Below are 17,134 nucleotides of genomic sequence, written 5' to 3'. Positions count from 1 at the left end.
ACCACAGGCACATAGACACAGGCAACAGAGCATGCACAATTTCGGCACTAGTACAGTGTATATCCACCTTTCGCAGCAATGCAGGCTGCTATTCTCCCATGGAGACGATCACAGTGATGCTGGATGTAGTCCTGAGGAACGGCTTGCCATGCCATTTCCACCTGGCGCCTCAGTTGGACCAGTGTTCGTGCTGGACGTGCAGACCGCGTGAGACGACGCTTCATCCAGTCCCAAACGTGCTCAATGGGGGACAGATCCGGAGAACTTGCTGGCCAGGGTAGTTGACTTACACCTTGTGGAGCACGTTGGGTGGCACGGGATACATGCGGACGTGCATTGTCCTGTTGGAACAGCAAGTTCCCTTGAGGGTCTAGGAATGGTAGAACGATGGGTTCGATGACGGTTTGGATGTACCGTGCACTATTCAGTGTCCCCTCGACGATCACCATAGGTGTACGGCCAGTGTAGGAGATCGCTCCCCACACCATCATGCCGGGTGTTGGCCCTGTGTGCCTCAGTCGTATGCAGTCCTGATTGTGGCGCTCACCTGCACGGCGCCAAACACGCATACGACCATCATTGGCATCAAGGCAGAAGCAACTCTCATCGCTGAAGACGACACGTCTCCATTCGTCCCTCCATTCATGCCTGTCGCGACACCACTGGAGGCGGGCTGCACGATGTTGGGCGGAAGACGGCCTAACAGTGTGCGGGACCGTAGTCCAGCTTCATGGAGACAGTTGCGAATGGTCCTCGCCGATACCCCAGGAGCAACAGTGTCCCTAATTTGCTGGGAAGTGGCGGTGCGCTCCCCTACGGCACTGCGTAGGATCCTATGGTCTTGGCGTGCATCCGTGCGTCGCTGCGGTCCGGTCCCAGGTCGACGGGCACGTGCACCTTACGCCGACCACAGGCAACAACATTGATGTACTGTGGAGACCTCACGCCCCACGTGTTGAGCAATTCGGCGGTACGTCCACCCGGCCTCCCACATGCCCACTATACGCCCTCGCTCAAAGTCCGTCAACTGCACATACCGTTCACGTCCACGCTGTCGCGGCATGCTACCAGTGTTAAAGACTGCGATGGAGCTCCGTATGCCACGGCAAACTGGCTGACACTGACGGTGGCGGTGCACAAATGCTGCGCAGCTAGCGCCATTCGACGGCCAACACCACGGTTCCTGGTGTGTCCGCTGTGCCGTGCGTGTGATCATTGCTTGTACAGACCTCTCGCAGTGTCCGGAGCAAGTATGGTGGGTCTGACACACCGGTGTCAATGTGTTCTTTTTTCCATTTCCAGGAGTGTTTATTAACACATTTTGTTGGATAGCAATGAAATGTGAAAGTTCTAACATGTGAAACACATAATTGAACGCAAATCAAAAAAGGAAGTGTGGCAAAAGTCCATGTAGGCTCTCAAACACATATGTATCATTGAATCCATGTGGGTATATAAGTACTGACACATCACCCACAGATCAGTGTGGCATGTGGATCTTTCTGACATGCAAGTGATAAATGTGGAAACATGAACTATGGTGACACTATAAATGTGTCTGAACAGAACCAACATGTTGTTATTTTTTTATTGGCTGTGGAATGCTGCACCAAGTTCTGTGTTGGTTGTGCTTTGCCAAGAGATGCCAGTCGATCTGGAAGGCCAGCCTAATCATGTGGGAGAGACTCAAACACCCCCCCCCCCTCCCCCCCGCCAACCCCCTCCCCCCCTCCGGTAGTCTTGGTCTCTCCCCAGCCAATTATCACATCTTCGGCCCCCGAAGAATGGCCTTGATGGGTTGATGAATCCTACTGGACTAGGATGTATGGCAGACAGTTATGGACTACTTCATGCAACTGCGTTTTACCAAAGGGGTGTCTTCAAACTGATGCATAGATGGGATGATTGTCTCACAGTTCATGTCATTTTTGGCTCATTCGCATACTGATTCTGGACTCTATGACCTGCGAACAGAAATCTTTTGATTGCCCTTTGGGTTGAGATGGAAGTAAGTTGCAGTAGTTATGCAGAGATGAAGAGGCACACAATAGACAAGCATGCAAAGTTCCATCGCATTAGTCTTTGGACTGAACAACAACAGCAACTATTACACAGGCTAGTATCAGCTGTCTATACCCTGGCAGAGTCAAGATATGTTTAATATAAATATCAGATTTATGAAAAATATATGCCCCTCAGTGTAAATATTAGAATTTAATCCATACTGCAGAGTTCCCAGCCTACTGACAACTGTCAGAGATCATCCTACAGTTACCCATCTATAATATCTTGTTCTCACCTGTCCTGGTGGTCTTCTTCCTTCTGGGACCACTCATACCCCAATCTTAACGAATCTATCTAGTTGTGATTCCAGTGGGTGACCATTCACTGAATCATTTCAGGTTTTATTTTTGTTACAGTGTGTGGTTCTTTAAATAGTTCATAAAGTGGTGTTGGGTGTAGAGTCTCGAGTCATGTCACTCCATAAAAAGAATATATTAAACAGGGCATCATGTAAGAAATATTATAAATGGGTAATCAAAGAAATTCCGTGTGTTAAATGCATCTTTTGGTTGAATGAAAAATGCGATGATTTCAAGTGGTCATGTTCCAACTGTTTAGAAGAAGAAAATGCATATATACCATTGGCAGTCCAGTCAAAAGATGAAATTGTAAAAGTGTTGTTAAATGATATATACATTGTAAAAAAGAAAAAGTGAGATGTGTTTACTGAAGGATGAAACTGAAGACCAGAAGCTCCAAGAAAATTGTAGTAGCGTGAAAACATCAGCTGTGGGCCATAACAAAGAAAATGTGCAAAATACTAATAATGAACAAAGCTGTGAAAATCAGCAAAGTGATTCAAGAAGAGAAGTACGTGATCTGAAAAGATTACTTTTGTGACCCAGTATTTTCGGTAATACGGACTGGCAAAACTGATATTCATTGTGTGTTCTCTCACTGAAAATAAATGAGAACATTATTTGGTATGTTTGGCTCATTTCCAATCTTCCCTTCACACAGTGTTCACCACAAGAACTTTGACAGAAATAAAACCACTACAATTATAATAAACAGTGCAACAAAAATTTGTATATATAAAACAAAACATTTCTTGAATGAGACCACTATGAAAGAAATGTGATTCCTTTGCACTGTAGACTATAAACAGAATGATTCATACACTCGTAAGTGATGTACGAAAACATTTACACCAGAAGCTAATGTTTGGGGTAACTAGCTTGGCTGACATCAACTTCAAGTTTGTGATGTCTTGATAATTCCCGTTATAATATATCTATGCTCTCAAACCAACATGACAACATATGTGAACCAATACAAACAGAAGACACAAATTTAAAGACATAAACGTACTTCTAATATGTTTACATTCACATTATTGCATTTCTGTTCATGAAAGTAGTAATGCATTTGGCAAAATTGCTACAACTTTTAAAAGAGTTGTTAATGAAAATTTGGCAGTTTGAAACAGGTTTGATTCTGTGCAAAGTTAGTTTCTTTTATAGATCATTTCACCAAACCAAAAACTATAAGATGTCAAAGATAGTTCTCCTAATATTTTAAGAATATGCTAGTCACATACGAACACAAACAGTAGCAGAAAGATACTTATTTTGAAAACTAACACTTCCGGCAGGAGAGGGGAGGTTTACCTTCACAGTCTTGGATGTTATTGAATTTTGTTAAAATTCAGGAGTAAGTAAGAAACATTTTTTTTTATTTCTACAAAACATTCCTGCCCCCACAGGCCTCCAAAGACATTTTTAAAATGCTGTATCTCTGTAACAGTTCTAGATATTTTGTTAAGAGTTTTTTATTTGAAAGATAATTGTTTTATGATTACAATGGTATCCTCCATTTGGACATATCTGTCACAGTTCTTTTACTGTCACCTTTTGAATTTTTTTATAATTGCAGAAAAATTTTTTTTTCCAAAAATGTTAATCCAGAAAAGTTACATTTTTTTCCGTTGATTAGTATCATGTAGTACTATTTTTTCCATAAAGGAGAGCTTCCACTTTTAAGTTGGACAGGTTTTATTTTTAAAAAAAATCATTTTTTTAACTTTCAAGGGTAATGTATATCTTCACTGAAGTTGTTTCTAACAATTTTTTTTTGTTAAATGTTTATTTCTATTGTCTTTGTTGCAGTTATTTATTTTCACTTTCATTGTTGCAGATATTTCTTACACTTTGTTGCAGTTTCTTGTCAGTTTCTTTTTAGTAGCAGTTCATTGCAGGTTTGTGTATTGTAGTTGTTCAGTGATAATTTGTTTACTGAAGAGGCTGCTAAGAAATCTGAGACCATCCAGTGAGTTCTATGTTTTTGTGAGGAATTTGGTAGTTGACACCGTTGCCGTGTGTTTTATGAAAAAGGACTGTTTGAAATATCTTCTGACTGGGGCTACAGGAGAGAGAAATGTGCTGACTATATATATATATATATATATATATATATATATATATATAAAACAGAAAGAAACTTCCACATGGGAAAAATATATTAAAAATAAAGATTCCAAGACTTACCAAGCGGGAAAGCGCCGGCAGACAGGCATATGAACAAAACACACAACACACACAACACACAAACAAACACACACTGTTTGTGTGTTTTGTTCATATGCCTGTCTGCCGGCGCTTTCCCGCTTGGTAAGTCTTGGAATCTTTATTTTTAATATATATATATATATATATATATATATATATATATATATATATATATATATATATATATATATATATATATATAAAACAGAAAGAAACTTCCACATGGGAAAAATATATTAAAAATAAAGATTCCAAGACTTACCAAGCGGGAAAGCGCCGGCAGACAGGCACATGAACAAAACACACAAACACACACACAGAATTACAAGCTTTCGCAACTGGCAGTTGCTTCGTCAGGAAGGAAGGAAGGAGAGGGAAAAATGAAATCTCCTGGTTTCCCACCTCCGGAAAGGCAACTCACTCACCCTCCACAACCTTTCCAACAAACCTCAACCTCCTCTCATTGCACACAGACCCAGTCTCTCCCATCTACTCAATCTCCCACTTCCAGCTCCACTCCCCCCAACACCTCAAAATTCTAGTCAACACAATCTGGAACCACAACACCCCAATTCAGTAGTTAACCTTTCCTCCAAACCCCTCTCCCAATCCGAAACCTCTGTCCTATCCAAAGGCCTCACCTTCAGCCCCACTCCCAGGTTCAACCAAACTGCCCTTGTCAAGGATTTACTGTCCTACACTCATAGTCTCTGCTGGAAATATCACTTTGCCACGAAGAAAAACAATCCTGATCCCACTCCTAATGATCCAACTCCCCAAGACACTATCCAAATTGAACCCTGCCTGCAACAGTTCCGTCCTCCATCACAGCGGGACCCACCTCCTCTTCCTCAAAATCACCCTCTCCAAACCTTACAGGAATTTCTCACTTCCAGCCTTGCCTCTCAATCTTTCTTGAAAAACCTTAATCCTACTCCCAACATCACCACAGCCGAATCCCAGGCTATCCGTGTTCTGAAAGCTGACCGATCCATCATCATTCTTCCGGCTGACAAGGGTTCCACGACTGTGGTACTTGATCGTCGGGAGTATGTGGCTGAGGGACTGCGTCAGCTTTCAGACAACTCTACATACAAAGTTTGCCGAAGTAATCCCATTCCTGATGTCCAGGCGGAGCTTCAAGGAATCCTCAGAACCTTAGGCCCCCTACAAAACCTTTCACCTGACTCCATCAAACTCCTCACCCCACCGTCACCTCGCACTCCCACCTTCTACCTACTTCCTAAAATTCACAAACCCAAACATCCTGGCCGCCCCATTGTAGCTGGTTACCAAGCCCCCACAGAACGCATCTCTGCCTACGTAGATCAACACCTTCAACCCATTACATGCAGTCTCCCATCCTTCATCAAAGACACCAACCACTTTCTCGAACGCCTGGAATCCGTACCCAGTCTGTTACCCCCAGAAACCATCCTGGTAACCATGATGCCACTTCCCTATACACAAATATCCCGCACGTCCAGGGCCTCGCTGCAATGGAGCACTCCCTTTCACGCCGATCACCTGCCACCCTACCTAAAACCTCTTTCCTCGTCACCTTAGCCAGCTTCATCCTGACCCACAACTTCTTCACTTTTGAAGGCCAGACATACCAACAATCAAAGGGAACAGCCATGGGTACCAGGATGGCCCCCTCGTATGCCAACCTATTTATGGGTCGCTTAGAGGAAGCCTTCTTGGTTACCCAAGCCTGCCAACCCAAAGTTTGGTACAGATTTATTGACGACATCTTCATGATCTGGACTCACAGTGAAGAACAACTCCAGAATTTCCTCTCCAACCTCAACTCCTTTGGTTCCATCAGATTCACCTGGTCCTACTCCAAATCCCATGCCACTTTCCTAGATGTTGACCTCCATCTGTCCAATGGCCAGCTGCACACATCCGTCCACATCAAACCCACCAACAAGCAACAGTACCTCCATTATGACAGCTGCCACCCATTCCATATCAAACGGTCCCTTCCCTACAGCCTAGGCCTTCGTGGCAAACGAATCTGCTCCAGTCCTGAATCCCTCGACCATTACACCAACAACCTGAAAACAGCTTTCGCATCCCGCAACTACCCTCCCAACCTGGTACAGAAGCAGATAACCAGAGCCACTTCCTCATCCCCTCAAACCCAGAACCTCTCACAGAAGAACCCCAAAAGTGCCCCACTTGTAACAGAATACTTCCCGGGACTGGATCAGACCTTGAATGTGGCTCTCCAGCAGGGATACGACTTCCTAAAATCCTGCCCCGAAATGAGATCCATCCTTCATGAAATCCTCCCCACTCCACCAAGAGTGTCTTTCCGCCGTCCACCTAACCTTCGTAACCTCTTGGTTCATCCCTATGAAATCCCCAAACCACCTCCCCTACCCTCTGGCTCCTACCCTTGCAACCGCCCCCGGTGTAAAACCTGTCCTATGCACCCTCCCACCACCACCTACTCCAGTCCTGTAACCCGGAAGGTGTACACAATCAAAGGGAGAGCCACATGTGAAAGCACCCACGTGATTTACCAACTGACCTGCCTGCACTGTGATGCTTTCTATGTGGGAATGACCAGCAACAAACTGTCCATTCGCATGAATGGACACAGGCAGACAGTGTTTGTTGGTAATGAGGATCACCCTGTGGCTAAACATGCCTTGATGCACGGCCAGCACATCTTAGCACAGTGTTACACCGTCCGAGTTATCTGGATACTTCCCACCAACACCAACCTATCCGAACTCCGGAGATGGGAACTCGCCCTTCAGTATATCCTCTCTTCTCGATATCCGCCAGGCCTCAACCTCCGCTAATTTCAAGTTGCCGCCGCTCATACCTCACCTGTCTTTCAACAACTTCTTTGCCTCTGTACTTCCGCCTCGACTGACATCTCTGCCCTTAACTCTTTGCCTATAAATATGTCTGCTTGTGTCTGTGTATGTACGGATGGATATGTGTGTGTGTGTGCGAGTGTACACCTGTCCTTTTTTTCCCCTAAGGGAAGTCTTTCTGCTCCCGGGATTGGAATGACTCCTTACCCTCTCCCTTAAAACCCACACCCTTTCATTTTTCCCTCTCCTTCCTTCCTTCCTGACGAAGCAACTGCCAGTTGCGAAAGCTCGTAATTTTGTGTGTGTGTTTGTGTGTTTTGTTCATGTGCCTGTCTGCCGGCGCTTTCCCGCTTGGTAAGTCTTGGAATCTTTATTTTTAATATATTTTTCCCATGTGGAAGTTTCTTTCTGTTTTATATATATATATATATATATATATATATATATATATATATATATATATATATATAAATATATATATATATATATAACGATGTAAATAAAAAAGTTTCTTTCTGTTTTATATATATATATATATATATATATATATATATATATATATATATATAACGATGTAAATAAAACAGAAAGAAACTTCCACATGGGAAAAATATATTAAAAATAAAGATTCCAAGACTTACCAAGCGGGAAAGCGCCGGCAGACAGGCACATGAACAAAACACACAAACACACACACAGAATTACGAGCTTTCGCAACTGGCAGTTGCTTCGTCAGGAAAGAGGGAAGGAGAGGGAAAAATGAAAGGATGTGGGTTTTAAGGGAGAGGGTAAGGAGTCATTCCAATCACGGGAGCGGAAAGACTTCCCTTAGGGGAAAAAAAGGACAGGTGTACACTCGCACACACACACACACATATCCATCCGCACATACACAGACACAAGCAGACATATTTAAAGGCAAAGAGTTAAGGGCAGAGATGTCAGTCGAGGCGGAAGTACAGAGGCAAAGAAGTTGTTGAAAGTTGCCGCCGCTCATACCTCACCTGTCTTTCAACAACTTCTTTGCCTCTGTACTTCCGCCTCGACTGACATCTCTGCCCTTAACTCTTTGCCTTTAAATATGTCTGCTTGTGTCTGTGTATGTGCGGATGGATATGTGTGTGTGTGTGTGTGCGAGTGTATACCTGTCCTTTTTTTCCCCTAAGGGAAGTCTTTCCGCTCCCGGGATTGGAATGACTCCTTACCCTCTCCCTTAAAACCCACACCCTTTCATTTTTCCCTCTCCTTCCTTCCTTCCTGACGAGGCGGCTGCCGGTTGCGGGGGCTTGTGGTTCTGTGTGTGTGTTTGTGTGTTTTGTTCGTGTGCCTGTCTGCCGGCGCTTTCCCGCTTGGTAAGTCTTGGAATCTTTATTTTTAATATATTATACCAAGCGGGAGGGCGCCGGCGGGCGGGCGCGTGAGCGGGGCGCACGGGCACACACACAGAGTTGCGAGCTTTCGCGGCTGGCAGTTGCTTCGTCAGGATGGATATGTGTGTGTGTGTGTGCGAGTGTACACCTGTCCTTTTTTTCCCCTAAGGGAAGTCTTTCCGCTCCCGGGATTGGAATGACTCCTTACCCTCTCCCTTAAAACCCACATCCTTTCATTTTTCCCTCTCCTTCCCTCTTTCCTGACGAAGCAACTGCCAGTTGCGAAAGCTCGTAATTCTGTGTGTGTGTGTTTGTGTGTTTTGTTCATGTGCCTGTCTGCCGGCGCTTTCCCGCTTGGTAAGTCTTGGAATCTTTATTTTTAATATATATATATATATATATATATATATATATATATATATATATATATATATATATATTAAAAACAAAGATTCCAAGACTTACCAAGCGGGAAAGCGCCGGCAGACAGGCACATGAACAACACACACAAACACACACACAGAATTGCTAGCTTTCGCAACCGATGGTTGCTTCTTCAGGAAGGAGAGGGAAAGACGAAAGGATGTGGGTTTTAAGGGAGAGGGTAAGGAGTCATTCCAATCCCGGGAGCGGAAAGACTTCCCTTGGGGGAAAAAAAGGACAGATGTACACTCACACACACACACACACACACACACATATCCATCCGCACATACACAGACACAAGCAGACATCAGATGTCTGCTTGTGTCTGTGTATGTGCGGATGGATATGTGTGTGTGTGTGTGTGTGTGTGTGTGTGTGTGTGTGTGTGTGTGTGTGTGTGTGTGTGTGTGCGAGTATACACCTGTCCTTTTTTTCCCCTAAGGGAAGTCTTTCCGCTCCCGGGATTGGGGGATTGGAATGACTCCTTACCCTCTCCCTTAAAACCCACATCCTTTCGTCTTTCCCTCTCCTTCCTGAAGAAGCAACCATCGGTTGCGAAAGCTAGTAATTCTGTGTGTGTGTGTTTGTGTGTTTTGTTCATGTGCCTGTCTGCCGGCGCTTTCCCGCTTTGTAAGTTTTGGAATCTTTGTTTTTAATATGTTTATATATATATATATAAAATTGGGTTGGGAATAAGTGTTCTCATTTGAAGACTCTGTTCCAAAGTGAAGATGTTTCCAGTGACGACTTTTTGTGTTCTAAATGTTTTGACAGAATAACAACAATGATAGTATCTGTACAAGATGAAGCCTCCTATGGTGCAGATGATGTAGATTTTGCATCAATAGATGAAAAATTAAATACCCTGAATCATTCAACTACAGAGATAGGTGTTAGTCCTCTTAACAAATTCTGGTCAGTGAAGTTAAGTCATAAACTCTATGCATCAAGAAAGCACAGAGGAATTACTAAAGCTATTGATGAATACACTACAGCAAAACTGATCTCTAGGCAAGAGACTATTCAGGAGTACATCGTCATCAGGAGAAAGAAAACTAGCATTCTACAGATTGGTACATGGAATGTCAGATGCCTTAATTGGGCAGGTAGGTTAGAAAATTTAAAAAGGGAGATGGATAGGTTAAAGTTAGATATAGTGGGAATTGGTGAAGTTCGGTGGCAGGAGTAACAAGACTATTGGTTAGGTGAATACAGGGTTATAAATACAAAATCAAATAAGGGTAATGCAGGAGTAGGTTTAATAATAATAATAATAATAATAATAATAATAATAATAATAATAAAAAGGAATGCGAGTAAGCTACTACAAACAGCATAGCGAATGCATTATTGCGGCCAAGATAGTCACGAAGCCCATGACTACGACAGTAGTACAAGTTTATATGCCAACTAGCTCCGGAGACGATGAAGAGATTGATGAAATGTCTGATGAGGTAAAAGATATTATTCAAATAGTGAAGGGAGACAAAAATTTAATAGTAATGGGTGATAGGAATTCGATAGTAGGAAAAGGAAGAGAAGGAAATGTAGTACATGAATATGGAATGGGGGCAAGGAATGAAAGAGGAAGCTGCCTGGTAGAATTTTGCACAGAGCATAACTTAATCATAGCTAATAGCTGGTTAAAGAATCATGAAACAAAGTTGTATACATGGAAGATGCTTGGATATACTGAAAAGTTTCAGACATATTGTATATTGTTAAGACACAGACTTAGGAACCACGTTTTAAATTGTATGACATTTCCAGGTGCAGATGTGGGCTCTGACCACAATATATTGGTTATGAACTGTAGATTAAAACTAAAGAAACTGCAAAAAGGTGGGAATTTAAGGAGATGGGACCTGTATACACTGACAGAACCAGAGGTGGTAGAGAGCTTCAGGGAGTGCATTACGGAATGATTGACAAGAATGGGGGAAAGAAATACAGTAGAAGAAGAATTGGTAGCTTTGAGAGATGACATAGTGAAGGCAGGAGAGGCTCAAGTAGGTAAAAAGAAGAGCGCTACTAAAAATCCTTGGGTAACAGAAGAGATATTGAATTTAATTGATGAAAGGAGAAAATATAAAAATGCAGTAAATGAAGCAGGCAAAGAGGAATACAAACATCTCAAAAAAGAGGTCGACAGGAAGTGTAAAATGGTTAAGCAGGGATGGCTTGAGGACAAATGTAAGGATGTAGAGGCTTCTCTCACTATGGGTAAGATAGATACTGCCTACAGGAAAATTAAAGAGACGTTCGGAGAAAAGAGAGCCACTTGTATGAAATCAACAGCTCAGATGGAAACCCAGTTCTAAGCAAAGAAGGGAAAGCAAATAGGTGGAAGGAGTATATAGAGGGTCTGTACAAGGACTATGTACTTGAGGAAAATATTATGGAAATGGAAGAGAATGTAGAAGAAGACGAAATGGGAGATACGATACTGCGTGAAGAGTTTGACAGAGAAAGACCTGAGTCAAAACAAGGCCCTGGGAGTAGACAACATTCCATTAGAACTACTGATAGCCTTGGGAAGCCAGCCCTGACAAAACTCTACCATCTGGTGAGCAAGGTGTATGAGACAGGAGAAATATCCCCAGACTTCAAGAAGAATATAATAATTCCAATCCCAAGGAAAGCAGGGGATGACAGATGTGAAAATTACCGAACTATCAATTTAATAAGTCATGGCAGCAAAATACTAACATGAATTCTTTACAGATGAATGGAATAACTGGTAGAAGCCAACCTCGGGGAAGATTAGTTTGGATTCTGTGGAAATGTTGGAACATGCGAAGCAATACTGACCCTACACCTTATTCTGGAAGATAGATTAAGGAAAGGAAAACCTACTTTTCTAGCATGTGCAGACTTAGAGATTTGACAATACTGACTGGAATACTTTCTTTCAAATTCTGGAGGTGGTAGGCATCAAATACAGGGAGCGTAAAGCTATTTACAATTTGTACAGAAACCAGATGGCAGTTATAAGAGTCGAGGGGCATGAAAGGGAAGCAGCGGTTGCGAAGGGAGTGAGACAGGGTTGTACCCTGTCCCTGATGTTATTCAATCTGTATATTGAGCAAGCAGTAAAGGAAACAAAAGAAAAATTCGGAGTAGGTATTAAAATCCAGGGAGAAGAAATAAAAACTTTGAGGTTTGCCGATGACATTGTAATTCTGTCAGAGACAGCAAAGGACTTGGAAAAGCAGTTGAATGGAATGGACAGTGTCTTGAAAGGAGGGTATAAGATGAACATCAACAAAAGCAAAACAAGGATAATGGAATGTAGTCAAATTAAGTCGGGTGATACTGAGGGAATAAGATTAGGAAATGAGACAATTAAAGTAGTAAAGGAGTTTTGCTATTTGGGGAGCAAAATAACTGATGATGGTTGAATGAGAGAGAATATAAAATGTAGACTGGCAATGGCAAAGAAAGCATTTCTGAAGAAGAGAAATTTGTTAACATCGAGTATAGATTTAAGTGTCTGGAAGTTGTTTCTGAAAGTATTTGTATGGAGAGTAGTCATGTATGGAAGTGAGATGTGGACGGTAAATAGTTTAGACAAGAAGAGAATAGAAGGTTTTGAAATGTGGTGCTACAGAAGAATGCTGAAGATTAGATGGGCAGATCACATAACTAATGAGGAGCTATTTAATAGAATTGGAGAGAAGAGAAATTTATGGCACTTCTTGACTAGAAGAAGGGATCAGTTGGTCGGACATGTTCTGAGGCATCAAGGGATCACCAATTTAGTATTGGAGGACAGTGTGGAGGGTAAAAATCGTAGAGGGAGACCATGAGATGAATACACTAAACAGATTCAGAAGGATGTAGGCTGCAGTAGGTATTGGGAGATGAAGAAGCTTGCACAGGATAGAGTAGCACAGAGAGCTGCATCAAACCAGTCCCTGGACTGAAGACCACAACAACAATAACCATCAATATCAAAGTACATGGTAGACAAATCAAGAAATGTGAGGTCTGTAATATGAGTATTTGGAAGATCAGATCTGTATTATGGTCATCCCGTAGAAGCAGCTCAAGTTCAAATAGTACAGTCATTTTATCTGGAAGATAAATGGGACTGTTCACCAGAGTTCCAACAAAAAAGACATTATAACTGTAAATGTCGAAAGCCAATAAGTTGTGAAAGTGAAGAGGTACATGACATGCAGTATTAAATAAACTTTTGCAATTTATATGAGCAACAATATAACTTCACATATTGGAAGATCAAATTTTTATGCACTAGGATCTAAATGGGTAGTTCCACACCCACCAAGAGTTGTCTGTTTATGTGTGTAGTGCGCAAATTGTTAACTTTGTGTGGCATCTTTCAAGAACTTACTGGAGCACTTGACATATGACACCTTGGTTGGGCATGTGAAGGGGGTTGTTTGTGGTGTGTATGACTGCGACTGGTGGATTGCTGAGATTATAGACACCAGTTATGAGTTAAATGAAATTGTAGTGAACTTTATACAACCACATGGACCAGCTGCTGGATATAGGTTTCCAGCTGAAGGACAGCAACAATGCCATCAGTGCTAACTTCCTGTTCATAATGTTTTGGAGATTGTTTGTGCTCCAGTTCCTATTGGTTCAACAGGAAGGCATCGCTCTACATCAAAGGAAGATACTGAAGAAGTGAAACACATTTTTAGTTCATTGACAGGCTAATTTCAGTACAAAACAGAGTGCACAGAAGTTGTATAAATTTAAACCTTTAAGTATTTGAACCTTTCACATACATTTTGGAACCATTTAAAATGCTTGAAAAATGACTCTCTTACTCATCTTTCAAAACTAAAATTATGTTAAATAAGGCTGGGTTTTGATTTCCATGGATGGACTGACAAGTACTTGAAGGTGCCATTCGACCGCCGTGTGTACCTTCTTCATACGACAAACTTCACACCTGCACACACAGACAGGTGACGCACAGTAGATAGGGTTCCTTTCCCCCACTCCCCTTCCCCCTCTCTCCCAGATCTAACACGCGATATTTTATAAAATCATTATGTACATCACGCATGATAACATTTTACATTTCATAACCATATACTTTTCTTCTACATGTTTATATACTGTTTTTTTTTTTTTTTTTTTTCAACTACAGTTCTATGTACTCTCTTAAATAGGTGTGTGCTTACAGTCTTTTTACTGTTTTCTTACTCTACTTTGTTTAGACATGAGCATTTGTTCGTGATTTAGTAACCTTGACTAGTATTTAGGAATCGTGAGACTCCTTCTTTATTTCCAATCATAAACTTCAGATGTTCATGACACCTGAGTATTGTACTTTCTGTTTTGTCCTACCTTTCCTAAGTATGTACTAATTGTAGTATTTTTGTGTAGTTTGGAGGAACTCTGGGCAAAATGAAAGTGTTCTTGTACATAGAATTTAAACTTTCCCAAATAATCCCTACAAAATTTTGTGACTTTTGACACTATACTGTGATTCTCTAGGATTGTTTTTTAAATTTGACTATCATATCCGGTTTATTAAGATATAAGGTTACAGGATAGTTTAAGATTGTAGGAATACATGACAGAATAGTTTAAGATTTAAAGGAATTTGGTGCAGGAAAACTATTTTGGAAGAAACACAGGAAACAACTCGGGATCCGACAGTCGTCACTTCCCCCGTTAACTCAGAATATTAACGTCCCTGGGGGATAAATAACTTTACGTCCTTTATATTATACTTTCCCTTTTCTGTCCAGTTGTATGATCCCCTAAAAATAATGTCTTGGAATGGATTACCATTTGTACTCGCTAAGGTCCTTCATATTTTTGTAAAAATTTGTGAGTCTCTTTCTTTAGTGTCGAGCTTTGAAGATGCTGTTTTATGAGGACTAGGTCATCAACTTGGTATTGCGGTTCCACAGCTTTTTCATTATGTTTACTTAATCTTTGTTGTGCCTTTTCAACTAAGTTCTTCGAAACAATTTCCTGATTCAGTTCGTAATTGACAATAGATTGTTCAGGCCAATTAAAACATTTAATCAGAGGTTCTCCTACCAAGGCTTTGCCTATTACTTTTAATGGTGTCAGACTAGTCAATAAATGTGGTAACTCATTTAAAGTAAGTTCAAAGTCTTTGATTTTCATTGCCCACAAAGTATGTTTCTAATGGCAGTAGGTATGGCATAGCTTTCCAATTCCCTTCATTACTAGTTCACATGGATTCGAGGACAAGTTATAGTCAGATATTAAAACTTTACGAATGGCTTCCCATGCTAGAAATTCTTAAAATTTGTTACACATGAATTGTGGGCCACTATCCGTAAGAAACCGTTTTGGTTTACGTACTTCCAGAAAGTATTGTTGTAAACAGTGTATAACTGTTTGCGTATTGGCTCCTTTGATTGGATATAGTTTAACATACTTTGACCAAGACTCTATGATGGCCAAAATGTATGACACTCCTCCCTTTCCTTTTGGAACTGGTCCAAAAAAAGCAGCTGCTGTGAGATTGTCAACAACTTACGAATAATCAGATACATTTTGTACTTCACATGAGTATCATTCTCTTTCACTTTCTGGCAAATTTCACAAGTTCTTATCAAAGAAGTTATTTTATGACCTGTTGTTGTTATTGTCTTCAGTCCTGAGACTGGTTCGATGCAGCTCTCCATGTTACCCTATCCTGTGGAAGCTTCATCATCTCCCAGTACTTACTGCAAACTACATCCTTCTCAATCTGCTTCGTGTATTCATCTCTTGGTCTCCCTCTATGATTTTTGCTATCCAAGCTGCCCTCCAATGCTAAATTTGTGATCCTTTGATGCCTCAGAACATGTCCTACCAACCGGTCCCTTCTTCTTGTCAAGCTGTGCCACAAACTCCTCTTCTTCCCAATTCTATTCAATACCTCCTCATTAGTTATGTGATCTAACCATCTAACCTTCAGCATGCTTCTGTAGCACCACATTTCAAAAGCTTCTATTCTCTTCTTGTCCAAACTAATTATTGTCCATGTTTCACTACAATACATGGCTACACTCCATACAAATACTTTGCGAAATGACTTCCCGACACTTAAATCTATACTCGACGTTAACAAATTTATCTTCTTCAGAAACGCTTTCCTTGCCATTGCCAGTCTACATTTTCTATCTTCTCTACTTCCACCATCATCAGTTATTTTGCTCCCAAAATAGCAAAACTCCTTTACTACTTTAATTGTCTCATTTCCTAATCTAATTCCCTCAGCATCACCCAACTTAATTCGACTACATTCCATTATCCTCGTTTTGCTTTTGTTGATGTTCATATTATATCCTCCTTTCAAGACACTATCCATTCTGTTCATCTGCTCTTCCAAGTCCTTTGCTGTCTCTGACAGAATTACGATGTCATCAGCGAACCTCAAACTTTTTATTTCTATTCCATGAATTTTAATACCTAGTCTGAATTTTACTTTTGTTTCCTTTACTGCTTGCTTGATATACAGATTGAATAACATCGGGAAGAGGCTACAACCCTGTCTCACTCCCTTACCAACCACTGCTTCCCTTTCATGTCCCTCGACTCTTATAACTGCCATCTGGTTTCTGTACAAATTGTAAATAGCCTTTTGCTCCATGTATTTTACCCCTGCCACCTTTAGAATTTGAAAGAGAGTATTCCAGTCAGCATTGTCAAAAGCTTTCTCTATGTCTACAAATTCCAGAAATGTAAGTTTGCCTTTCCTTAATCTTTCTTCTAAGATAAGTCGTAAGGTCAGTATTGCCTCATGTGTTCCAATATTTCTATGGAATCCAAACTGATCTTCCCCGAGGTCAGCTTCTACCAGTTTTTCATTCTTCTACGAAGAATTTGTAATAGTATTTTGCAGCTGTGACTTATTAAACTGATAGTTCGGTAATTTTCACATCTGTCAACACCTGCTTTCTTTGGGATTGGAATTATTATATTC

At 41.2% G+C, this 17,134-nt stretch overlaps 1 protein-coding gene across 8 annotated transcripts in view; it reads right to left on the bottom strand.

Moving 5' to 3' along the window:
* LOC126284945 (DNA ligase 4-like) overlaps positions 1-17,134 on the bottom strand; it is a 616,842-nt gene that overhangs the window by 37,603 nt on the left and 562,105 nt on the right. The window lies entirely within an intron of this gene.

This window comes from Schistocerca gregaria, chromosome 8, assembly GCF_023897955.1.
Source record: "Schistocerca gregaria isolate iqSchGreg1 chromosome 8, iqSchGreg1.2, whole genome shotgun sequence".
NCBI classification, from domain to species: Eukaryota; Metazoa; Arthropoda; class Insecta; order Orthoptera; family Acrididae; genus Schistocerca; species Schistocerca gregaria.
The sequence above is the reverse complement of the archived record's forward strand: the minus strand, read 5'-3'. Positions and strand labels throughout refer to the sequence as shown.